General features: G+C 43.7%; 1 protein-coding gene and 1 long non-coding RNA gene across 46 annotated transcripts in view; one reads left to right on the forward strand and one right to left on the reverse strand.

The window, feature by feature from the left end:
• RBFOX1 (RNA binding fox-1 homolog 1) overlaps nt 1-25797 on the forward strand; it is a 2485711-nt gene that overhangs the window by 2187529 nt on the left and 272385 nt on the right. The gene's annotated exons all lie outside the window — the stretch shown is intronic.
• Nucleotides 3189-7357, reverse strand: LOC144337934 (uncharacterized). Its single transcript, XR_013411575.1, has 2 exons — nt 7218-7357; nt 3189-4416 (listed from the first exon to the last, which is right to left on the reverse strand). It is a non-coding gene; the product is annotated as an uncharacterized LOC144337934 (long non-coding RNA).

The following is a 25797-nucleotide window of genomic DNA, read 5'->3' on the forward strand; positions in this document are numbered from 1 at the left end:
ACCTTGGTGGAGATGATTGGCAGCATGCCTTACACAAGGAACTCTATGTTGACTGGCCATGGGAAGTGGTATAAAGATGGAGTGAAAGCAAGGTAAGAAGATAGATTGGTGGTCAGAGGTCTTTCTGAGAAAATTACATGAGAGGAAAGATGGAATAAAGGAAGAAGAAAATTAAAAAATCTTCAATTATGTTTACTAGAGATGGGGTTTTGCCATGTTAGCCAGGCTGGTCTTGAACTCCTGACCTCAGGTGATCCGCCCACTTCAGCCTTCTAAAGTGCTGGGATTACACATGGTGAGCCACCGCACCCGGTCCTTATTTCTAATCCCTATAACAACTTGTGCAAGGGAAGATGTTTCATCCCAACATTACAGATGAGGGGAGTTGTGAGGTTATATGATCATATAGCAGATGGCCAAGGATAGCTCTTTCTATACTCTACAGCCTCTGACATACAAAGATTCAGACTTCACTTCCAAAGTCACTAGCAGTACCAACTATAATCCTCTTAAGGAACTAATTATTTTGTTACCATTTTCCCTATTTATTATTATATTGCCATGCCCTATGACTTATAATCCTGGCTATGCCTTCAAATCTCCCAGAGGCAGGAGCCAAGCATCTGGGATGTTAAGGTTTTCTCAGATGATGCATCTGATATGCAACCAATGACAGGTACCCCTGGCTAGCATTATAATCCAAGATAAATCAGTATCTTCTGCCTGTGGAACCAGATGGAGCTCTGATTCAAAATATAGATCCAGAGGGTAGCTTTGAGCCAATGCACTTGAAGTTTGTGGTCATCGTGAACTTCAAGCTCATCTGAGAGATGGCTGAATGTCTCAGCAATGAGTAACAGACCAACCCATGGAGAAGGCAGACAGAATGGCAATGTGGAATAAACACAGGCCCTGGCATCCAAACTGGGTTTGAAACCCAGCTCTCCTCTTTTCTGGCTTCATGATTTGGGGTGACATACAAAATATATACCTAACATTATTAAGAACACAGTAGCTTCCCAACATTGTATTCTCTGTTCTGTCTCTTCAAAGTGCCACCCTCAACCAAAAAGTACTAGCTGAATTCCAAGAAGACAAGAAAAGGGCTACCATTTCTTCTCTACCCAGCAATGATTATATTACTTTTCCAGCGCAGGAAAGTAGAAGAAAATAAGAGTATATATATCTTTCCAGGCCCTTCTTTCCAAAGTTATTTGACTCTAAACTTAGCATCCTCTCCCGGGAAAGATGGAACTGTCCTTTTTATGCATTTGCTGTGATAACTTTGGGCCCAGTTACGCTTGCTACAAAGCTTGGGCTGGTAGTGGTTTAGGAGAAAAAAAAAAAATCAAGTGAAACTTAGGACTGTCTTCTCTCTTCTTTCCCGAACTTCATCTTTGCAGAGATGGTCTCCTCTTTAACATGCAGTCCTTAGATCTCTTTTTCTTTCCTTGTCCTTTCTTTCTTATTAACCCCCCAACCCCCCAGTCCGAAACAATTGCTCCCACTTTGTATTCCATGGAGCTGTAATATTTGCCCAACGATGAGCTCCATTCAGCAGTTTGTTAACTGAAATGGGAAGTGACAGATTCAATAAAAGGAAATCTCTGTGCCAAGGAAACAGATATGATTCCTCCCCTCGCTCTCGCTTTCTCTATCTCTCAGACTACTCTGTGCCCGGAATCCAGAGACTCTGAGCTTACGGACAAGTCAAAGCTTTCTATTGATCCATGTCCAACTAATTTGATCAGAATGGAGACTTTTATTCCCTGTAGTTCCTCTCTCTCATGCTTAGCTGGTATGATTGAGTGCCTGGGAGTCACCCCCAACCTCTGCTGATTGTTAGAGGGAAGAAATGATGTACAGGAAAGTGCGTACACAGTGTGCTGGGAGCGGGGCCCTGTAGACAAGATGGGGACAATTGTAAACAGAAGATCGGGGTTGATGTAAAAGTGCAAGATCCCTTTCTGGGAACGGTGTTCTTGTCTTTGTGGATGATGCGTTTAGAAAGGCACCCACCATTCCCAGTCATTGAAAATCAGAGGACCCCAATGGCAATGGATACCCATTTAATCTCTGAGGAAATATTAATGAGTGAAAGGCAAGTAGACTTCAGCGATGCTTTCATTTTTTCTACATAGATCTGGATACTAGTTGTGAATAATAATGACAATGGTGATACTGAATAGCTATCACGTATCAACTCCCTACTAAATGCCAAGCATTGGTCTATGCACATAGCCGTATTATCTCATTCAATCCCCCACAGCAACCCTTTGAAGGAGGTGTCCTTATTATCCATATTTTATAGAAGAAAACTGGGGCTTAGAGAAGTAATGTGTTCAAGAACTCATAGCTGGCAGGTAGGAGCCCTGAGATTCCAGTGTGGGGCTTGTAAACTTACACTTTGTCTAAATTTTTTAATGATTGAGTTCATTGTCCGTTTATATCTAATTTTAAGAAATAGCACAAAGAGGCCAGGTGCAGTGGCTCACACCTGTAATCCCAGCACTTTGGGAGGCCGAGGTGGGTAGATCATCTGAGGTCAGGAGTTTGAAACCAGCCTGGCCAATATGGTGAAACCCCGCCTCTACTGAAAATACAAAAAACAAAACAAAACAAAACAAAAACTGGCTGGGTGTGGTGGTGTGTGCCTATAATCCCAGCTACTTGGGAAGCTGAGACAGGGGAATCGTTTGAACCTAGAAGATGGAGGTTGCAGTGAGCTGAGATCATGCCACTGTACTAGCCTGGGCAACAGAGCAAGACTGTCAGAAAGAAAAGAGAAGAGAAGAGAAAAGAAAAAGCACAAAGAGATGACCCCATATCCTCTTCCCCATTTCCCCAGTGGTAACATCTCGTATAACCAAAGTACAACACCACCACCAGGAAACTAACCTTGATCCAACCCATCCGCCTTATTCAGATTTCACCAGTTTCACATGCTATCGTGTGTGTGTGTGTGTGTGTTCACGTTTCTGCAGTGTCTCACCCATGAAGCTTCCTGTGATAGCCACCATAGCCAACATTCGTCATCGCTCCATCACAAAGATCCCAGGCTCTACTCTTTTGTCCCTGCAGTGACCTCCCTCTCTGCTCCATATTTCAGGACACCTTAATGTGTTCTCCATCTTTATAATTTTGTCATTTCAAGAATGCTATATAAAAGGTATGCGAAAGGCTTCATGTTGATATCCCTCTGTGCATGTGTGTGGTTACAGAATTAGTCCTTAGAGAGAGCTTGATTGTCTACTTCACTTCTTGACCCACTCTTGTTCCTCCATTCTCTTCCATCTCCCTTTTGCTACAGATATATTGGGCTGGGCCTTCCGGATTAGGTACTCTATTGGCACTAGTATGCTGCCTATCCCCGCATTACCATAACCACCCTCATCCCACAGACGGGCTCCAGATGTCACTGTGTGGGAATCCTCTATGAGATGTTCAAATCACATTCAGTCGCTGGAGGCCAAGACAGTCCCTATCACTCTCTGTCCAGCCCTCCATTCCTAACCCCACCTCTCCCCCAAGGCCAACCTAGGTCCATTAGCCATGCTGAACTTGAGGATAAGAGGACTAATTTCTGTTGCTGGTCCATAATTTCCACCTCGGAAGCCTCCATGCCCCATACTGGTTAAAAAGTTATTACAGAAGAGGTTTGCCAGAGGTAAGCCAGGTCTTCCAGAGTATAGCAGACAGGACTGTGTGTTGTCTACGTTTGAGTGGGGGACTTCATGCCCAATTTTCACAGGGCAAAGCATCTCCTGTTGTCTTGTGTGGCAAACAACTTTGACGCTTGCCTATGCCCCATGGTGTCCAGAAGACTTTTCATTAAATGAGGCGACCACTGCCCCTTTAGGGCATGAGTCAGGCATCTGAGATGGAAATTAGGCATTCTGTGTCTCTGCCTGACACAACTCTTCTGTTTTCCTGTTGGCTTATCCGATGCCATTAAAGTCTCTACCTGTAAATAGTCACTACACATCGGGTATGAAAGACCCAAACAATATTTGGCTGAACTGTTCTTTGCCACAGAGTATTATTAGATTAGATTGGATCTTAGATTTCAAGGAGTTTTCACTCCCTTACTTTTGCAACCGCGGGGGGGGAAAAAATTGATGCTATCTGCTCTCTAGGACTAATGCTTTACGATCTCATCCTCTTTTTTCCTCTCTCTCGCTGTCTCTATGTCTCTGTCTTCCTCTCTCTCCCCTACCTCTTTCTGTCCTCTCTCCTGTAAAGGAAGGCATTGACTCTTCCAGACCCACTAAGAGTTGAGTTTTTTTGTTTCTGTTTGTTTTGTTTTGTTTTTGAGAAAGGTTCTCACTGTGTCACCCAGGCTGGAGTGCAGTGGCGCAATCGGAATTCACTGCACCCTTGACCTCCCGGGCTCATGCATTCCTCACACTTCAGCCCCTGGAGTAGCTGGGACTACAGGTGTGCATCACCAGGCCTGGATAATTTTTTGTGTTTTTACTAGAGATAGGGTTTCGCCATGTTCCCCAGGCTGGTCTGGAACTCCTGGGCTCGAGCGGTTCACCCGGTTTGGCCTCCCAAAGTGCTGGGATTACAAGCATGAGCCCCGCCGCCCGGCCAAGAGTTGTTTTCATCATGTCCTTAGTCTTGTTGGTTGCTGCTTTGTCCCTCTACCTGATGTTCCTCTTCAATCATTCCAATGATGACGCTCCCCTTAGCTGGGCATCAAACACAGACAGAAGGATATTCAATTCTGGGATTCTCCCCCGTCTCTCATCTGAATTTAAGCTGGACACCTCGCTTGTGAATGCAGAGGAGCCAGAATCCCACTCCCGCCTTGGCACAATGCAGTGGGCACCTTCGAGGGGGCAGATTGTATTGTGCCCTGTCAGGCTCGCCACGGCTTTTGTTTTCCTGCACATTTGAATAATACATCTGATTACCATGGCAAATGTTGCGGCATATGCAAGCTTGGACCTCCTGCCTAATTAGCTGATGATAACAGGGCCCCCTGCCCTTTCCCCTCTCCGCAGCCGTCAGGGACATGACAGTTCTTTTATCTTTCTTCAAAATTGACTTGCTCTCCCGACCCTCCAGTAGTTCCTGTTTTGTCTGTTTACCTCTCCTGCATTTTGCAAGACTGTTAATTTTCCATGGCACCTCCGTTGTAATTAACGCATCGCACACTGAAGAAATAGTTCTGCTTTTTCCAGATGCCTAATGGAGGCATGTCTTTTTTTTTTTTCTTTTCCCCACTAATTATACCACTGTATTTTAGCGATCTGCATTGACCTAAGAGGATCTTTCTTTTTTCTTTCTTTCTTCCTTCCTTCCTTTCTTTCTTTTTTTTTTTTATTATTTTCATTGGAAGAATAAGTATGGTTTTAGAACCCAGTTTGGGCAGAAACTGGGAAGAGAATGAAATCATTACTGATATATGTTGTCACTGTTTCTTTTCATAGCCTTTAAAGTAACAAATGAGGGTACATTTGTTGTCAGCCTTCCTGTTCGGCGTTTGACAACTCTTTGTTAGATGTGGGTAATGTTTGCTTTGGATATGTGCTCTCTCTCCAATCTAAATATTCTGCCGTGGTAATTATACAGATGGGGCACAGGACCCATTCCGTAGAGTGTGGAAATTCTCAGCAGATTGTAAATAGCCTCTCGTCCTATTAGATTTTAAGGAAGCTAAGCCCTTGCCTCCCAAACATGAGACATGGAATCTGTTTATCATCTTATGCTTAGGCTTAAGATTTAAGCTGTAATGAATACTGGTTCAAAGAGATTGAGGTATAAGAAGGAGGTTGGTAGTTACAGCAATAAAAACAGGAGCAAAAAGAGCAGCTTTTGTGAAGGACTCCGGCTGGAATAATGATGATAGAATTGTCTAAATCGATACATCTCTTGTCAGACGCATGTCTGATGTTTGAATCAACCAGGCCTTTTCTGCAAGAGCTTTCCTCAAGAATATTGAATTATTTATTATTTGTATCTTTTTTTTTCTTTCCCTTTCTGATGATTTTTTTTTTCCCTCTGACTTAGTAAAATTTGTTTTTCATGCTGCCAGGTTCAATGTTGTCTACTCTTTGATAAATAGCAGTAATTGGGTATATAGCAGAAGTCATGTACAAATGTATGACTTCAATTACATCTAGAGCACTTTTTTCTTTATATTGATCTTTTTTTTCCTTATAAGATCTGTTCTCTATAGCCCGTGGTGCTGAGTATTTTAAAGAATTATTCTTTGTCCATGTATGTCCGCATGCACTTTCAAATCTATGTATCTTTTTTTTTTTTTTTTTAAAGTATAGTCCTGCCCTTTCCTGAGGCTGGACAGACATGGAAGGTGAAATTGTGCTACCTTCACCTGATGAACCGCAGCTGACTCTGTTGCTCATCTTGCAGTCTTGCAGCGGTGTCGTTTCTGCGGTTGGCTTTTCTTGTTACAGGTTGGGCCAAGGTGGGGAAGACAATGGTATTGACCAGGAAAGTTGTGTGTAATAGAAATTGTAGAGCACAGTAGGAGAGGAAAAGTGAAATGAAGAAGAAATGGGAGGCCGAAAGAGAAAGAGAGAACAACCTGTGTTGTCATTGAAGCTTAAGAAAATACCCTCCTTGGACACTTTCTTGTTTCTGATTTTATCTAAGTATCTCCTGGTTGATTCTTAAACTGCATGTATTTATGGTACATGTATTTGCCAGTTTAATGGACACTTTCACATCTAGGACTGTTTATATTCAGGCACCCACAAATACACGTATTTCCAAGGGTAAATAAACACCAGCCTGAATGTTTGGTGAGATCAGCTTTGACAACAGTGACATTTCCCAGGCACAGCCAAGTTTTCTAAGGCAGGAAAATCTGCTATCTGGTGATATCGAAGTTCCTGCCCTGAGTGTAGTGAACCTGCAGGTTGGGGAAATTAAAAGTAGGTTGCAAGCCTGCCGAGGCTCTCAGTTGCTTGCTGCTTCCAGAGACTGCAGGGTCACTCAGTGTTCACTGTTCCATTTCCACTGGCCTGGAGATGGCCTTTGCCAAAGGGTAGTCATAGAAATAACATCATTCCAGGCCGGGCGCGGTGGCTCAAGCCTGTAATCCCAGCACTTTGGGAGGCCCAGACGGGCGGATCACGAGGTCAGGAGATCGAGACCATCCTGGCTAACACGGTGAAACCCCGTCTCTACTAAAAAATACAAAAAAGTAGCCGGGTGAGGTGGCGGGCGCCTGTAGTCCCAGCTACTCGGGAGGCTGAGGCAGGAGAATGGCGTAAACCTGCGAGGCGGAGCTTGCAGTGAGCTGAGATCCGGCCACTGCACCCCAGCCTGGGCGGCAGAGCAAGACTCCGTCTCAAAAAAAAAAAAAAGAAAAAGAAAAAGAAATAACATCATTCCTTGTTTGGTTCTGAGTTTCTGAACCATGACATCTTAGGTTTAAGATTTAAGCTGTTGTCGACAGTTTTCTGAGATGCAAAATAATGATGGGACACTGAATTATATTTTGTAAGGGTATGCAAATACAGAGTGTTGATTTCTTCAGCCTTTTTGAAGAAGTGAGCCCTTAAAAGTCATTTTCGAGTAGGAAGTGTACACACATTATTTTATCTCTTGCCCAGTCCCTAAAGCCATATCTGTTCCATATTTTTCAGAGGGAGAAAATAGAATAAAAACCCTGAGAGCCTCTGAGTGATAAAGGAATCACACTCTCAGTTATTATGCTGTAGGTGATGAAGCTGGGACTTAAATAGACAAAGAGAAATGGAGTTGGCTTTGGTTGAGCCCGTGATTCTGGGCCACGTCGTATTTCTATGTGTATGTTTGGTTATGTGGCTTATGTGTGCATGTGTGTGCGTGTGCTTGTGCGAGTGAGAAACACTTGGATACAACTGCCTCTCCCACCAGTAGGCTGTTAGGCACGGCACTCAGAAACAGTCCTATTGTTTTAGATTTCCTTTCATATCATGTAGGCATCTATACCATGCCACCCACACAGGAGAGCAAGTGAGCTGTGAAATATATTCATTGTTAGAGTACTGGGGAAATGGCGGCAAGCAATCGGAGGTAATAATGTCCGACAGGCAAGGGAGGCTGCCAACATCACCTGCATTATTTCGGTTGCCTTTTTCATTATAGGTTCGGGAAATAGGCAGCAATTCGATTATGGCATGATTTGGGGTGGAATTGCTTGCACTCCCTGACCCCGTCACTGGGGGATCAAATGAGAAGTCAGCTCAAATAAAGTTTATAGTGCATTAACTGGATGGAGCAGTGCCTTACCCACTGAGCACGATTTTTCATCTTCCAGGGGTTTGCAACTGCAGCCTAGATATCTCTGTACCTTAAGGCACAGGGAGGATTGGCTGAGATGTATAGGAGTGAGGAGAGGCGGCCAATGGTGTGCAAACCCCTCCCCTCCCATGTGTAGCGCCGAGTTTCTCTGCAGCTTGAGCAAAGCAGTGTGATTAATAACAAGAAGGAAACCTGCTTGTTGGATTATTAATTTCCCATCCCCTTTGCCTTATTTTTTTTTTCTTTGCCATACTCCTGATGCTTTTCCTTCTGCCTTTTTTCTTTTTGCAAAGCCTCTCCACCCCTCCTTTTCCCTCCTGTGGCCCACACTTTTGCTCATGGAGCTAACCACTAGCCCTTCACACTGACGCCTGGCCACCCAACGTTGTGCCGGCTGGCCTCACAGCTGGGGTGAGTTTATCTCTTCCCATTGGGGATTCTGTCTCTGAAACTAGGAAAGAGAAAGAGAGAGAGAGAGAGAATATGAATATGGGTCCCATGGTGTTGGAGCCCTGCTGTATTTTAATCATAGACTTGGCCTTCTTTTAAGAGTGACCCAAAAAGCAAGGCCAGTTCATGGGGCGTCTGTATCCAACCCCATCTCAGCTGCTGCGTGGAAAAATAGGATTTCTCGTAGTTAACGGATTAGGTATTTTCTTACCAGTTCTAAACACAAAGAGTGCATCTTGCAAAAATATAAAAAGTTGCAGGGGGTGGGGGTGCGGGCAGGGGAGATAATGACAGGTAATTGCAAGCTGTCATACTACAAGATATTTGGGGTGCTAGAGTTACATCTGCCAGCAGAATGGTAGAATGGAGGAAGGGGGAGACTTGGAAGGCTTTGAGGTAGCTTGTGAGGGGAGGTACTTTGCATTAAAACTTCTGTCACCATCTGTACTTTTGATTCGACAGTCTTACCCTCAAACTGCTGGAAAGGAGAGTTTCATACTGACTATGGGCAGAGGCGAATGTTTCCAATTGCAGCTTGTGCTGTTTATATGGCGCATGTGATTTGGGGGCCTTTTGGGTTCTGATTCGCTGACCTGCCCAGAGAGGGAGGCTGGACCACTTTCTTTTCCACATTATATATTGCGCTGCTCTGTTCTGTGTCTCTCCTCACCTGTTTTGAAGGATTCCTTTCCCTCTCTCCAAATCTCTCCCCTCCCGTAAATCAGCATGATTAAATAGCAGAAGGGTGGAGGTGGTGCCATGCATTATTCACATGAGCTGTCTTTACCAGCCTGTCCATATGTCTGAAGGAAACCTTGTGTTTTCATCCCAAGAAGTCACCTTTTTTGAAGATTACCTTGAAGCATCCAAAAGCTAATAGGATGGAGAACTAAGGCGTTTGACATTAATTGTTCTCTTTATATAACTTAAGCACAAGGCAGGGAAAATCTTCCAAGCTGATTATTTCTTTGGTTTATTCTGAGTCTTTTTTTTTAAGCATTCAGAGCTTCTTAAGTAATGAATTTTTAGGAAAAAAGAGCCATGCAACGATAAAGCGACACCAGTAGCAGATTTTCGTCATTTTTTTTAAAAAGAAGTGCTCAAATAGAGCAGCCATGAATTTTATTTGTGTAATTTACACTTGAATATGTGTGTGTGTGTATGTGTATACATATGTATTGGAGAGAGAGAGAGGGAGATAGGGTCTAGCTCTGTCACCCAGGCTGGAGTGCAGTGATGCCATCTTGTCTCACTGCAACCTCTGCATCCCAGGTTCAATCTATGCTCCTGCCTCAGCCTCCCGAGTAGCTGGGAATACAGAAGGGCATCATCACACCCAGCTACTTTTCGTATTTTTAGTAGACACAGGGTTGCATCATGTTGGCCAGGCTGGTCTCAAACTCCTGGCCTCATGTGATTCACCCACCTCGGCCTCCAAAAGTGCTGGGATTACAGGTGTGGACCACCTCACCTGGCCATGCACTTGAATATGTTTTATTAAATATGAGATTACTAGTAAGGACTTTACGTTTACATCATACCTATTCACAAGGTACATAATGCATTTGTCTCTTATGTAGTGCCCAGGATAAGAAAGAAATGAAAGAACCTATGGAAGGGGATACAATTTCAACTTTGACAGTTTGGGATCATAGTATTATCCTAAAAGCAAGCAAGCAAGCAAACAAACAAACAAACAGTGCCAGTGGAAACAATCACATAATCACCTTTCTAGTTAATTTTTCTTCAGGTTCTGGGTCACCCTCTGGAAGTAACAGGTGTTATTTTGACTGACCCCCTAGTGAGGTAAAATTTGGGGCAGAATATAATACAAATTATATTCCAAAGGTGATAAGATGGTTGGAAGTTTAAGCACCAAAAAGAATGTTGTTGTAGAGATGGTATGAGTATAATACACATTTGCGTTATTATTATTTTGACATAAAAGGGGGAACTTATTTTAAATCTCAGTGTATTGTCTGCAGCAAGTACTGATTTTTTAAAATATGTTTTTTCCAGGGAAAGGCTTATACTGTTGGGAAACAATTTCATGTAGACATTTAGAGGGGAAAAAATGTGAAAATTATGTTTTGAAGTGCATTTTTTGCTGTAGAATGCTAAAATTCCATTGTTGTTTAATGCTCATTTAGAGTATGTGGATTTACAACACAATTGAATGAGAGAAGTGAGGTTTAATTTTTTTAGTATGCCTTCTTATAAACCTGCAAGGGGTCTATTTGAGGAGTAATAGTTGAGCTGACTTTTACCTACGAGCAATCTTCTCCACATCTTCATTGCTTCATTTTTCCCTCAAGTGAATCATGTAATAGAAAACTTCCTCAAAACCTGTTCCTACTTGAGAAATTTCAAAGGATGGAAACCCTTCTCTGAAGGACTTAAAATTACATTTATATCAGAATGAATCATGTTTCGACTTTAAATATCACCTTATTTCTGGCGGTCTCTTTTGTTTCCAAGTGGCAAATGTTTCTTCTGAAATTACATAGGTTCCTCTTGCTCATTCTGTTTCTAAACTGCTCTGGATAAATGTGTGAAAATAGTGAAGTTGTTAAGTCCTGGGAATAAGCTTGGAAAATAGCAGTTATCCTACCTGGGCAAAAGCTCCAAACATTCTAGTGGGGAAAGAGACCCCTCTTCCCTCTTTTAACAAATCCTCCCTTGAATTGGGGAGAGAAAGGATCGCCTTCCAGGATTTTTTTTCCCCTGACTCTGTTGTGTAACAGTTCTTAAAATACTGCCTTGTTAATTTGTTTCTATTTTACATGAGCATTATGCAAACAGTGATAAACGAAATGTATCATTTTTCCCCATAAAGCCTCCTCCCAGATTCTCCTCAGTGTTTACAGAAATGTACTCTATTCATGAGCTCAGATCAATTGTTTATACACATCGGTGTTCATTTGTTCAAGGCGGCATCTGGGCCTCGGATGTCGGGAGAGACCCGTTGAGGCAAAGCACTATTAATAGAAAGGCTTATCTCGTTTAAGGGAATAATCATTTTAATATGCTCAGGAAAAAGCCAGCGTGCGGGCTCTTGGCCCACCCTTCCCTAGGCAGGGTCTACACCTTCCAGAAGCAAACACAGCCGAAAAGAGCTCTTAAAGAAGTGATTACGGAGTCATGATTGCTCTACAAATTGAGTCTTTTTTCTCCTTGACAGTGATCCTGGCATCGTCTCCTCGCTTAATCCTTGCTAGCAATTTGCCTATAGTTGCAGCTAACAAGAGGTGATTAGAGGGGAGTTGCCAGTCACCACTTAACACCCAGCTCTGGGGGCACCATGGGCACAGGCTGCCGAATCAGGCCTGTTTTCCTATTAACTCCCCACCTCTGAATGCATTAGCCCAGCTCTTAGCTAATGACAGTTTTCAAGCAACAGCATGAGTTCCTGAGCAGCATGGTGATCTGACTCTCCAGCATGCAGCTAGGAAAAGCAGGAAGCAGAGGGAGAAAGCATGTTGTTCTTTGAACCAAATAGATGTGCTGAGAGAGAGGGTCTCCCCCAACAAAATTAGGCGCACACTGTGCTGCGTGGCTGTCTTAGTCTTGGAGGTTGTGGGTTGACACAAGACGAGGACGTAATACCTTGCGTATTTTATCTGTCCTGTGGAAGGACCTGAGAATAGCAACAGGAGTGGATCTTGGGTTCGAAGCTAGAGTGAAGCGGTCTGCAGACAGGAGGCTATACCTACAGGGGTGAAAGCAGAGGCAAGTCAGGCTGTGTAGGGGACAGGTCCTTGGCTATCATACTTGAGGGTGCGTCAGCATTCCTGCAGGGCTTGTTAAAACCTCTGAGTCTGTAGCACATATATACCACGGAATACTATGCAGCCATAAAAAGGATGAGTTCATGTCCTTTGTAGGAACATGGATGAAGCTGGAAACCATCATTCTCAGCAAACTATTGCAAGGACAGAAAACCAAATACCACATGTTCTCACTCATAGGTGGGAATTGAACAATGAGATCACGTGGACACAGGGTGGAGAACGTCACACACCAAGGCCTGTCATGGGGTGGAGGGAGGGGGAGGGATAGCATTAGGAGAAATACCTAATGTAAATGACGAGTTAATGGGTGCTGCACACCAACATGGCACATGTATACATATGTAACAAACCTGCACATTGTGCACATGTACCCTAGAGTTAAAGTATAATTAAAAATTTAAAAATTAAAGCCTCTGAGTTGCTGATTCTGTAGGATGTAAGGTGGGGCCAGGTAATTTGCATTCTAACAAATTTCCAAGAGCTGCCGATGCTGCTGGTCTGGGAACCCCCCACTATGAGAGCCCTGCTGAAGTTGGACAGGCTTGGCTTTGCAAAAACGTGAAATGTACCAGATGTACCCTCCACTGACTTGCTTAACAAGTGTGCATAGCTCTCCCACTGCAGAAGAAAGTACCTAGTCTCTAACGAACTTCTGAGACATCAGGCCATTCTTTCCCCTGCCATTTTACCTTCCCTTGCCCAAGCTAATTTAACTGTTTCTTTAACTGTTTAACTGCTTAACTGTTTAGCTGTTTCTTTCTTTGTTTTGTTTTCTTTTTTCTTTTCTTTCTTTTTTTTGAGATGGAGTCTGTCTCTGTTTCCCAGGCTGGAGTGCATGGAGTGCAATGGCTTGATCTCACCTCACTGCAACCTCCACCTCCGGGGTCCAAGTGATTCTTGTGCCTCAGCCTCCCGAGTAGCTGGGATTACAGGCATGTGCTACCACGCTCAGTTAATTTTTATATTTTTAGTAGAGATGGGGTTTGACCACATTGCCCAGGTTGGTCTCGAACCCCTGACCTCCTGGGCCTCCCAAAGTGCTCAGCCACCATGCACAGCCTTAATTTAAGTGTTTCTTGAACATATTCAGTGCCCCCACACCAAATATCTTTTTATATTCCAAGAATGTTCCTCCCTCCTATTTGCTTATCCTAAAAGTTCTTACCTATCTTTTAAGTTATAGCTCAAGTATTGCCTCCTCCAGGAGGCCCCAGCTGCGTTTGTCATTTCTTCCAAATCTGAACTCCTTATATGCTGTTATGTGATGGATGCATCATGTTGCATGATAGTGCTTATGTATCTTTTTCCCTAAAGTCAGGAATCCCTTTTATTCATTTAGTTTCGCCAACACCTAGCATTGTGATTGGCATATCATCACTGCAGTCAATTTTTTTATTGAATAAAGTCTTCTATGAAATATATTTGACTTATGAGAATTAATATCTTTTTTTTTTTTTTTTTTTTGAGATGGAGTTTTGCTCTGTTGCTCCACTCAGGCTGGAGTGCAATGGCACGATCTCGGCTCACTGCCACCTCCGCCTCCTGGGTTCTAGTGATTCTCCTGCCTCAGCCTCCTGAGTAGCTGGGATTACAAGTGTCCGCCACCACACCTGGCTATTTTATTTTTATTATTATTTGTAGTTTTAGTAGAGACAGGGTTTCACCATGTTGGCCAGGCTGGTCTCAAACTCCTGACCTCAGGTGATCCACCTGCCTCAGTCTCCCATAATGCTGGGATTACATGTGTGAGTCACCGCGCCTGACCAGATAATTAATATCTATAAGCAAAGGCGAAACACTGGAGTCAGACAACTTACATTTGAGTTTTCACACAATCATTTATGAGGATTTTTCTTTGTTTCTTTTTTATTTTAGCTGTGAGGGCAATTCACTTCCCCTCGCTGAGACTCAGTCTTACTCATCTTTATAATGGGAATAATAATAATGATAACAGTAGTAGAAGTAGCAGCAGCAGCAATGCTAGTAGTGAGTGATACCACTCACCTCTGCTCCTGTAGGTTGTAAAATACAACACAGTACAATGCCTGGCGCTCTGCAAAGAAAAAAAAAAGTGTATCAATAGACAGGAGGATTTCTGTTGTTTTCCTTGATTCTACTGTGAGATGTCCACACTGGTGGAAAGGTGACCTGTCTCGTGAAAATGAATGTGTGGAAGTGGAGAGGACCCGGCTCCAGAGTTGGCGGGAAATCGAGCCGGGTAAGGCTTCTGTGACATCTCCTTATGTGAATAGTATGAATAGAATCTTGTGAATCAGAGCAACTGGAGGGGACACCTTCTACTGGACAGAGGCACAGCTGCATCCTCTCTCTGGTCGCTCCTTCCCTGCTCACCCATCCCCAGCCATGCTGGCTTCTTCCTCATGCTGAAGCACTCAGGGATCTCAAGGACTTGGCACAAGCCATCCTTCCTCTCCTTCCCTCACCACCTTCTCATTCATCAGCTGTTGATCTTGGTGTCACGTCCTCTGAGAAGCCTTCTGTGGCTGGCCCATCAAAAGTGATCCTGCCCAGCCAACTTTTATTCTCTCTGCCAGCACCTGGTACCTTTCCTTCATCACATTCACAGCTGTCTACAATGATTTTACCTTGGATTTTAGTCTACACTAAGCTTCAAGAGGACAGGAAGCCACCTGTTTTGTCCTGTCATACACCCAGAACCTAAAATCTAGAGGAGGTGAGCAGAAAATAGTCGTTCGATGGATGGATATAGGATGGGAGGAACTGATAAAAGCTGGCATGTTACCATCATGGGACATGGCAAAGGTGGATAATATATCTTTTCCCTTGGGAATTTACAATTTTTATTGGGAAAAGAGCATGGATAGAGTATCACTCAGATATTTCTTTCTGTGCTTCCATGGAGCCTATTATTTCCCTAACAGCAAACTCTGCCTTTCCATTCATCATCACTCCAATTAATAATTATTGAGATACGTTCTGTATTGCACACTCTTCTAGAAGCTGCAGAATGTATCAGTAAACAAAATACACAAAAATCTCTGCCTTTGCGGGACTTATATGACAGTGTTGCATTTACCTACTTACTTTCTCCCTGTGATAGAGTTTCTCTTGGTCTAGGGCCATTTGTTATCATCGTTTTTCCCCAGCTCCTAACATGATTCTTTATAGAGAGTACATGCTCAAAACAAATTGGCTGAATGAACTGATTTTTAAAAACTTGTAGGCCGGGCGCGGTGGCTCAAGCCTGTAATCCCAGCACTTTGGGAGGCCGAGACGGGCAGATCACGAGGTCAGGAGATCAAGACCATCCTGGCTAACATGGTGAAACCCTGTCTCTACTAAAAAATACAAAAAAAATACTAGCCGGGCAAGGTGGCAGGCGCCTATAGTCCCAGCTACTCGGGAGGCTCAGGCAGGAGAATGGCGTAAACCCGGGAGGCAGAGCTTGCAGTGAGCTGAGATGCGGCCACTGCACTCCAACCTGGGCGACAGAGGGAGACTCTGTCTCAAAAATAAATAAATAAATAAATAAAAAGCTTGTTCTACTTTCTTGCCACTAAGGCTATAATCCAGCCAAATGAGCTTATCATTAATCTAGCACATTTAAGTATGTGTGGATAAATAATGTTCCATTGGCCCAGAGTAACTATTCTAGCCTCATGTCTTCACTTATAGCCATTCCCTGTTTCGAAAATTATTTATTGTTTGGTTGTGGTCATAGTTTATGCAATTCCCAAAAGCAAAGCTGCAGCATCTTACTGCTGAGAATATTTTGAAACAACTTCCTTCTTTGAATTAAAAATGGTACCCACCCAGGCTGGGTACAATGGCTCATGCCTGTAATCCCAGCACTTTGGGAGGCTGAGGCAGGTGGATCATGAGGTCAGGAGATCAAGACCATCCTGGCTAACATGGTGAAACCCCATCTCTACTAAAAATACAAAAAAAAAAAAAAAAATTAGCCGGGCATGGCGGCATGTGCCTGTAATCCCAGCTATTCAGGAGGCTGAGGCAGGAGAGTTGCTTGAATCCAGGAGGCAGAGGTTTCAGTGAGCCAAGATTATGCCAATGCACTCCGGTCTGGGTGACAGTGTGAGACTCCATCTCAAAAAAAAAAAAAAAAAAAGTACCCACTCATTCTGTGTTTCATCAACAGTTGCTACCATGGTATGGAATAGCACATTGGACTTCAAGTTCAGTGGCCAGGGGCCACATAGGAACCTTGATCCTCTTGCTAGCTGGATGGCCAAGTGCAAGTCTCTTAACTTTTTGTGATCTAAGCATCCTTATTTGTAGGAAGGGGACTTCGTTATCATGCATATTGAATAACGGGTATGATGTGACTGGAAAAGAACGAGACATAGGGATATGCCAAAGAATATTAGTTTGCTAGTTTCTTAGACTCAGAAAAATAGAAGCACGTGTACTTGAATCTATGTTGTGTGGTGGTTTTGCTTTCACAATCATCAAACAGGAGTCTAAGCCCACCCTGGTCCTCTGGCATTCGACTAAGACACAGGCAGCACCAGCTTTTCCATAATAGCAATCTCAAACCCAAATTGACTGTCTACTGTGTGCCATTCACTGTGCTAGTGTTTTGCATGATTATCGCATTTGATTTATTTCCTTAACTCTAACAAGGGATCCTACTTTTTACATGTCTTTTATTATTATTGTTATTATTTTGAGTAGGAGTCTCACTCTGTTGGCCAGGCTGGAGTGCAGGGGTGTAGTCACAGAGCTCACTGCGGCCTCAAGCTTGTGGGCTCAAGGAATTCTCCTGCCTCAGCCTCCTAAGTAGCTGGGACTACAGGTCTGCACCACTATGCGCAGTTAATTTTTAATTTTTGTGTTTTTGTGTGTGGAAATGGGGTCTTACTATGTTGCCCAGACTGGTCTCAAACTCCTGAACTCAAGCGATTCCAGCACTTTGGCCTCCCAAAGTGCTGGGATTATGGGCGTGAGCCACTGTGCCACTGTGCCCGACTTAATATGTCTTTTACTTAAAAAAAAAAAAAACGCTGGTAAAATACACATAACATAAAATGTGTCGTTGGTGATATTTAATGCAACCACCATCACTATCCAGTTTCAGAACATTTTTATAACCTCAAAAGGAACCCCATATCCATTAAGCTGTCCCTCTCCATTCTGTCCTCTCCTTAGCCTCTGGCAATTGCTACAGAACAAAGGCATGGAGAGGTTAAGTGGCCTGCTTTAGACCCACATTACTAAGTGGGAAAACTAGTATTTGAGGCCGGGAAGTCGGCTACCCTGGTGCAGAACACTTAATTGCTAAGCTAATTAGCTCCCCATTAAAAAGACCTTTCCCCCACCACCCAGTTCACAGGATACAGGGGTTTGTTTCTAGTTAACACAAAAGATGATTTTCTCTGAGGCCTCATTAGAGGATGCCAAGCATTCCCACCAGTGGGCAGCCTGTGGCACCTAGAATGTCCTTTCCTTCCACTTGCTTTTCTTACACCCAGCCCAGTGGGAAGGAGGGTGTCACTTCAGCAGTGGGGGCAGATGGGTCCTCCGATCCCGCAGGATGCTCCCCACACTGTGCTTGTCATTAAAGAAATTGCCAGGTCAGCAGGGGTGCCTACTGGCACCCAGAGCTTTTGCCTAGGGTGGAAATGTGGCTGTCACACTTTCCTTAGTTTGCATCCTTATCTTAAAGGTGGGATGAGTCGCCCAAGGTGGGATAGATTGCTGGGAGAGAAGTGAACTTTGGGGTGTTGGTAAAATTCTCTGCACAAATAACTTCTAAAGAAAAGGCTAATCCGCTACCCCACTCATCTTTACTCTTTGAAAAATTTAGGATCCCAATCCCAGAAGAGAAGCTTTGTATGAATTCTCCTAATGCAATAGTTGTGCTTACTGAGTTTACTTGGAGAGACCATCACTCAGGTTGCATTGCACCTTAAAGACATAGGATTTCTTGTTTTAGAACAGGTATGCACAAACTTTTTTTATATAAAGGATCAGATAGTAACAATTTTGAGCTTTGCGGGCCATCTGGTCTCTGTCACAACTACTCAGTTCTGCCATTTTAGTGTGAAAGTAGCCACAGACAATACATAAACAAATGGAGGTACTGTGTTCTAATAAAACTTTATTTACAGAAGCAGATGGTTGGCTGAATCTGGCCTACGGGCCACAGTTTGAGAGCCCTGTCCTAGACTCCAGCTAACCGCCTTTTCTGTGGTGTGTGGAATCTCCCCCAAGCATTCTGTTGATTCCTGGAACGCCTGCTCCTTTGCTCTCTCTACTGCTTCCCAGCTTGTGAATTTGCATTCATGGTCATCTCTGTTTTCAGGCCATCACAACACAGAATCAACAGCCTTATGGTGTTTTCCCCAGAGAATTCGATGTGTCAAGTGACATTTTTGAACTGTGTAGAAGACTTCTCTGTAGCTTCTATGGAGAGCAACAGGGAAGGAGCTTTATATCTTGTAGCCCCCAGCAAATGCCATGCAAAATTCCCACATAATCTTGTTTTCCCAGGATTCTTTCTCAACAGCCATGGAAGTGGGACAGTTGGGGTTGGCGTGCCCATCGAATTCCCCCAACCAAGTACTCAAACTTGATGATCTTCCCTTCTTTCCTCCTGAAACTTCCTAGGAGGAAGTCTAAAACATCCTGTGTCTTTAATATACAAAAAGATTTTCTTGCCTTTTCTAGTAAAAGTAAATAGTGGGGAGAGAGGGTGAGTAAGGGTCCAGTTCTGATTCAGATACTAAGCTCTTACTTGGGCATTCTCCACAATAAAGGCAGTAGTCTCTCTAAAGGAAATTCTCACGAGTACTTTTTCTCCTCCCCACGTCGTCATAGAGAGACGACATGGCCTTTGTTCTAAGGAACTTCAAGTCTAATAGGGGATAATTCATGCTCCATGTAGAGCAGATACAAAACAAATGAGTGCATGGTGCTGTGTTGGAGTACGGACAAGTGTGCGGTGAAATCTTGCTGAAAGACTGCATGAAGGAGGAGGCATCTGAACTGAGTCTTAAGGGTTTGGTGTGACATAGGTGAAGCACACTGACTTCACGTGTTAAAGAGTTGTCTGGGTGACAGGTTACCAATTTAGTTTCTACAATATCAGACATAGAAAATTCATCCATCCCTTCTACCATCCTTCTGTCCATCCATCTGTTCATCCATCCATCCACCCAACCACCCATCCATCTAATCATCCAGTCATCCAACTGACCATCCAGCCATCCAGCCAGACAGCTGGGCAGCCAGCCTTTCTAAAAATATTATTGAACACCTGTGTGTGCCATGGACTAAGCCAAATGACAGGGAGAAAAATGTAGATGAGGCCATCTCCACAGGAGTTCAGAGAAGGGTGGTAGATAGGTATGTTAGACAATTCATTTATAAGCTGAATAGACAAATACAATTTTGGGTATTTATGAGAGTGGTCAGAGGGAACAGTTCATACTGTTGGAAACTGCTCTTGGAGGAGTCAAGGCTGAATAATCAGACAGACACTAAAAGATGTAAAGCAGGTAAAAAGGAAGAAATATCAGGGCTGATTTTGGAGAGCACAGGGTAAAGTTTCATAAACCAGGTAAGAGCTCAGGAGATGCCAGACATGTGGTGGTATAAGAGACGAAGTAGGGGCTGGGTGCGGCGGCTCATGCCTATAATCCCTGCACTTTGGGAGGCTGAGGCAGGCAGATCACGACCTCAGAAGATCGAGACCATCCTGGCTAACACGGTGAAACCCCATCTCTACTAGAAATACAAAAAATTAGCCGGGCGTGGTGGCGGGTGCCTGTAATCCCAGCTACTCAGGAGGCTGAGGCAGGAGAATGGCATGAATCCGGGAGGCAGAGCTTGCAGTGAGCTGAGATTGCCCCACTCCACTCCAGCCTGGGGGACAGAGCAAGACTCTGTCTCAATTTAAAAAAAAAAAGGCCCAAACATGAGGTCCAGCGTGAGCTACTAGACTGCATCCTTCAGAGGCCCTAAGAGGACCCTAAAGTTTAGTATTTTAAATAAACATTTTATTTTAGAATACTTTTACATTTACAGAAAAGTTGCAAAGACAGTCCAGAGAGTTTCCATCTGCCTAGTGTCTAGTTTGTCCTCTTGTTAACATTTTTTTTTTTTCCTGAGATTGAGTCTCGCTCGATCAACCAGCCTGGAGTGCAGTGGTGTCATCTCCGCTCATGGCAACCTCTGCCTCCCAGACTCAAGTGATTCTCGTGCCTGAGCCTCCTGGGTAGATGGAACTACAGGCATGCACCACCATGCCCTGCTAATTTTTGTATTTTTAGTAGAGACGGAGTTTCACCATGTTGGTGAGACTGATCTCAAATTCCCGACCTTCAGTGACCTGCCCGCCTCAGCCTCCCAAAGTGCCGTCTTGTTAACACTTTTCATCAATATGGTACATTTATCACAACTAATGAACCAATATTGATACATTATTGTTAACTAACGTCTACATTTTATTCAGATTTCCTTAGTTTTTACCTCATTTTTTTCTGTTCCAGGATCTCACATTACATTTAATTGTCATGTCTTCTTAGTCCCTTCTGGTCTGTGACTATTTCTTAGACTCTCCTTGTATTTAATGACCTTGACTTTTTTGGAGTACTAAGCAGGTGTTTTATAGCGTGTCCCTCCATTGAGGGGTTCGTCTGATGATAAGACTGGAGTTATGGGTTATGGAGAGGAAGACCAGAGAGACAGCACACCATTTGCATCACACCATGTCAGTGGTACATATTATGAAAATGACTTATCGCTATTGATGTTCACCTTGATCATCTGGCTGAGGCAGTGCCTGTCTCTCATTTTTCCTCTCTTTGCATACTGTGCTCTTTGGAAGGAAATCACTATGAGCAGATGACACTTAAGGGTGAGGTGTTAGGCTTCACCTCCTTGAAGCAGCAACCTCTACATCCATGAGGCTTTTCAGCAGGACCTGGGTTAAGGACCGTCAGGTGGAAAATGCAAGATGAACTATTGCAAGCCATCTCGAAGGACAATTTGGCTCACTACCAGGAAAATTGCCTGCCCCCGAAGCTATTTAACTGTGGGTTTTGGCCTTCAGAGGGGGCTTAGGTGCAGGGCTAAATAATTTTCTTTAAAGGGCTTCATCATCCAGGCAGACATCACAGCCACAGTGTCAGATCCTGTGTCAAAGAAATTCAAGGCTCATTCCTCCATGCACTAAGTTGCATTGTAACTGTAGGAGTTGGCCCGCTGGGGTATGTGTGTGTGCGTGTGTGTGTGTTTTCCCATGGAAATGACCAAAGCAGGCAGCACTTGTTGAAATACGTCAGCATCACTGCAGCACGTCATTCCTTTTATGACATAGCAGCCTCTTTTCTTTTCTCTGCACTATGACCTTCAGTCAATTTTTTAGGGAGGGTGGGGCGTGAAAGCTCCTTGAACATGGTGAAACCTTCTCTCCACATATGCAAACAACTCTGTTATGGAGAGTGTAAGTGAAGACAGCCTTTTGAAGGACAGATTGGAAGTACATTTCCAGTTTATATGCTCCTCTCTTTTGACTGAGGAATTTATATTTTTTCAATAGAAGTCACTCTGTTCTTTTTTTTTTTTTTCTATTCAACAACGAATCATGAGCATCTTTCCTATGGGTGGATGTTTATGTTATTTTCAGTTGTTTCTCCCATCCTCTTTCATTGTATCCTAAATTACTGTGGTAGGCAACCTTGGACAAACGTGTTTGAACACATATAGTGTGTGTCATATATTTTACAATAACTGGAATTGCCTGTTCAAAGGTTAGGGATATGTGAAATTTGGACAGTGTCCATCAGATCACTGTCAAATACGAGTGGAGACATGTGTCTTCACAACCCAGTGCAACAGCATGGTATCATGCCTCATCCGTCCAAAACTCTAGGGGGCAGGCATAAGTAGTCCCATTTTAAAGATGAATAAACTGAGGCCCCATGAGGTTAAAGGGTTGGCGCTGGGTTAACTCATTCTTGGCCATCAGGCATTTGCAGAGGATCACTCGGGAACCTTTGAGGATGAGATGTCCTGAGCTCCGGCTCCTGGTGTCCGACCTGCCATCTCAGTGAGATATCTAGAAAATTGTTTGATCTCCTTGTTGGGATTTTCTTAACATATTTTAAAATCTCAGCCTGGTGTAGTGGCTCACACCTGTAATCCCAGCACTTTGGAAGGCTGAGGCAGGTGGATCACCGTAGGTTAGGAGTTTGAGACCAGCCTGGCAAACATGGCAAACCCCCACCACTACTAAAAAACAATACAAAAAACAAAACAAAAAAATAGCTGGGCATTGGTGATACACACCTGTAATCCCAGCTACTCGGGAAGCTGAGGTAGGAGAATCTCTTGAACCCAGGAGACAGAGATTGCAGTGAGCCAAGATCACACCACTGCACTCCAGCCTGGGTGACAGAGTGAGACTCTGTCTCAAAAAAACAAATCTCATGACACCAAAAAGCCATAGAGCAGAAGCATCACGGAGCTCTCTGATTTGCCATAGGACCGTTAATCTGTTTTATGATACTGCGCTAGAATTTTCCAAGTTCATAATCACAAACAAACCTACTGTCCTCAACTGTGCTAGAATTCAATTATCTTTGTCCCCCCCCCCCCGCCCCACCCCCTGCCTTTTCTGTTATATTTAATTAGTATCCTCCTTCTCCAAACAGGCAGCTCCCACTTTGGGGGTGGGGGAGGAGTTCCTGTCCATCAAACCTGGGAAAAATGAGTCCTACTTCCGTCGCACAGTGAATCACGGGCTCTCCCGTGTCAGACTCTGTGGAAGGGATGTTAAAAGAGACAAAAGGACACTGTTGGCGCGTTATTAATGTTAAAAATTGTTGACGTTCCTTGCAGTGTGTTTTTCTAATTAGAGCCAAGCAGCAGAGTACCATTTCCATAATCAACATGGGAACGGAAACTCAGCAAAATTTCATGTATTTGCAATGAAACTGCTCCCCGGCAACATAAAAATGGCTTTTAGAACATAAAGGCTGTAATTAGAATAAGTCAAATCAGTTGGAAACGATTAAGGCCAGAGTAGGCAAAGCTGCCTTCTAAATATTTGTCTGGAGATTAGCCTACTCCTGCAACCCTGAGAAGCATCTTTGATTTACTTATACTGCTCAATGTGGCAAAGATAATCTTGTGGAAGGCAAATGAACACAGATTTAGATGTGCTGGTCGGCCCCTTCTGCAACTTGACAGGAGGCAGCCCGTTGGAAGCAAAGTCAGAAAAAAAATGAACATAGGGTCATATTAGACAAATTGCTTTAAAAAAAAAAAAACCACACTGCGATCATCAATTTAAATTCTTTTAAAATGTGCTAGGTCTTTGAAGCTTTTAGGATGCACTTTAAAAGTCCACGTGGAATAACTCGCTGCATGTCAATGCGACAGTTGATGCACGTCTCATTGTATTTAAAATTATAGTTCTGAGATGGGACTTGCTCCGCGATGCTTGTCTGACATCAGCTATTAAAATACAAGTAAATCTTGGCAGGTGGGAATTTAAAGAAGAAAAGATTATATAAGAAAAATCAGAATGGTGAATGTTAATTTACTAACCAGGGGACACTGGCTACAGAGAGTTCTTCATGTCCTCTCTCTAATAAGATGCAGATATGAGAAATACCTTATTCTTGCCAGGGATGGGGATGGAAGTTGTAAAGGGGATGTGAGGGAGGTGAAGAGTGCTACTGTGCACGTCAGTCCATGGTTTGGGTCCTCTGGGGCCACGGTGACCATGATGGTGAGACAGGTTCATTTTATTAAATTCAGATTAGCCGTTTAGCACTGTCCTGGGAGGGCACAAGAAGGAAATCAAGGAGAGAGTGCAGGACAATAACTGCTCTGGGGATCAGGCTGGAACATCCACGGACCCCAGCCTTCCTTTAGAAGGGCATAATTCGTCCTGACAGGCTCCCCACTCGTTTGTAAACCCTCCGAATCCCAAACTTATGTGCGTGCCTGCATTTAGCCATTGAAAAATATAATCAGCCTAATGCATTCTCTTACTGAATTTTAAACCAGTCCATTAAAACTCCTTTAACGTGCTAAAGTCGGCTTCAGAGAGGGTTTCCATTTCATCTTTATTGAGCTGAGGCTATGGTTCGTTCTCCCCTTGCACCACGGTGAGCGCCTGTCAATAATTCAATAACGTAGCCTTGATGGGCCCAGGCCCAACCTCGACTTTCAACCGCGCCAAGCAGCTTGTCAAAGCCTGATGCCCTGTCAATGGCCGACTGATCTATACTGCATGAATCCCCCCGTTCAGCTCTTGATGTGTCCCTGGGAAAAAAAAGAAAGCCATTTCAGAAGTCAGCCCAGTGAGAAGCACCTGTTTGTAGAGAATCTTTAATGAGGGCAGGTCGCGCCGTGGTGGAGCGGAGTTCAGCGGAAACCACCGCACTTTGTTTTGTGGAGCCAACGCGGGGCCTCTCTGTGCACACGCAGGATGCACAGAGAAGCACGGTCCTGGAGCTGGCGAATGGATGCCCTAGTCCTTCTGCGTAAGTCTTCTTTACGCAGGCCTTCGCGCTGTGCTGTCTTTACCATTGCAGGAGGCCTTGAACTCAGAAAATCCAGTGAAAGGAGCAAAACGTCTGAATCGCATGATCACGCCCCAGTGGCCCTTCTTCAGGTGCCAGTGACAGTGATTTGAACCTTCATGTCCCTCTTTTCATGGAACGTCATGAGGCTGTACTGGCTAAAGGGTGCTGCGAAAGGCAGATTAAAAAAAAAAAAAAAATCCAGCCTCACCTTTCTTTCTGGATGGAGGAAAAGGCATCCATTCACTTTAAGAAGAAAACAAATCATCTGTATTCTTCTTGCCTGGGCACAATTTTTAACCCAGAATTATCCATCTAGTTCCTGCCATCTCCAGGCCTTGCAAGTCGATAGGAGATTTGCAAATATCTCCCTTAAAGAAAGGCAACTAGGAGAGCATTTAATCCATGTTTTAAATGCAAAATGTCTTGAGTCCCAATGCTGCTCAGTTTTTCCTGAAGATAAATTTTAGCTGGATTAAATAACTGTTTTAAAGGCACTATTCATGCAAGTGCTGTCTCATTTGTGACTGTATCTGCATTGCTAATGGATGTGTCTTTTCCTCATGCATACTCTTTCCTGAGCATCTACCCCCAAATTTACAGATTTCTTGCTTGTCAAATTGGGATGGGGTTTGAGGAAGAGGTAACAATGATATAGGTGGAAAAGAGAAGTGCCAATGTGTTCAAAGCTAACAGAAAATTGTTGCTTTGTATTAGCAGTCAAGGCTCCAGGTTTTCTGAACCACAAAACAACC

The sequence above is a fragment of the Macaca mulatta genome, chromosome 20 (genome assembly GCF_049350105.2).
Source record: "Macaca mulatta isolate MMU2019108-1 chromosome 20, T2T-MMU8v2.0, whole genome shotgun sequence".
In the NCBI taxonomy this organism is placed as follows: domain Eukaryota; kingdom Metazoa; phylum Chordata; class Mammalia; order Primates; family Cercopithecidae; genus Macaca; species Macaca mulatta.